Below are 1,314 nucleotides of genomic sequence, written 5' to 3'. Positions count from 1 at the left end.
AAAGCTCCCAACAAGCAAAAGAAGAACGGGAAATATTTTTGGGTTTTCTTTTTAATTGTTACTACTACAGCAGAAAATAAACTACTACTATTTTTTTTGGTTTTTCTTAAGGTTTAACAAACACACAAGATGAAAGCATGAAAAAGAAAATAAACTAGCATGGATATTACAGTGAAAAAGTATGAGCACCGACATCTAGCAATGAGTGTGTGTGAACATAAATGTAATGTCGGTGAGAAATATGTACTCCCCCAAGCTTAGGTTTTTCTTAAGGTTTAACAGACACACAAGAAGAAAGCAGGAAAAAGAAAATAAACTAGCATGGATATTACAGTGAAAAAGTATGAGCACCGACATCTAGCAATGAGTGTGTGTGAACATAAATGTAATGTCGGTGAGAAATACGTACTCCCCCAAGCTTAGGCTTTTGTCCTAAGTTGGTCTATGGCTACGGCTGGCCTGGCGGATATCCATAATAATAGTTGTTGGGGTCGTACTGTGATGAGGAAGAAGAATCTGACTGTCACTGGCTGACAGTCATCTCTGGATCCCAAGAATAAACAGATTGTCGTGGAGGCTCATCTTGTGGTTCCTGTTCTGGCTCCTCGACTGGTGCAGGGTTCCGGTAGGCGTGAATAGCCGTCAACGGAACAAGGTATGTGCCTGCAGTCAAATCAAACAAAGAAGGAGCAGGCAAGGTAATAGTCTCAGGATGATGTTTATTAAAGAACAATTGATACTTAAGCTCTCCTGCCCTATTCTTAACAATAAAATCATGTGCCACCACACTTTTATGATCTAGATAAACACGGGGCAGCACCTTTTCTTCCTTCTCAGCATGCCTAATAGGTATGTTAAAATGTGTGGCTAGGCGTGTGGCATAGATGCCTCCGAAGATGGGGGCCTTAGTACGGTTCATATTTAATCGTTTAGCAATAATACCGCCCAAACTAAAAGTGTTATCACTGTATAAACCTTGGAGCAGAATAATTAAATCAGGGATGCTCAGGTTTCCAGAATTTCCACGTCCAATTAAGCAACGACTAGCAAATAATGCAAAGTAACACAAAATAGGAAAATGTATGCTAGTGAATCGTGCATCGGAAACCTTCATGGTTTCTCCTACAGTGATATTATCAATAAACCCAGCCACATCATCATGGCGTGGTTCTTCTGTCTTGCCCTCAAAAGGGACTAAAAAAATCCGACAGAAATCATAAAGTGACATCTCCTTATGCTCATCATATAAATGAAACTCCACCGTAGGTGGTGAGTTCCTAGAATGAAAATGAAAGTTTTGCACAAAGGTATTTG

The sequence above is a fragment of the Triticum urartu genome, chromosome 4A (genome assembly GCF_056163025.1).
Source record: "Triticum urartu cultivar PI428250 chromosome 4A, HENAU_Tu73, whole genome shotgun sequence".
Taxonomy (NCBI): domain Eukaryota; kingdom Viridiplantae; phylum Streptophyta; class Magnoliopsida; order Poales; family Poaceae; genus Triticum; species Triticum urartu.
This window is presented reverse-complemented; position numbering follows the sequence as displayed.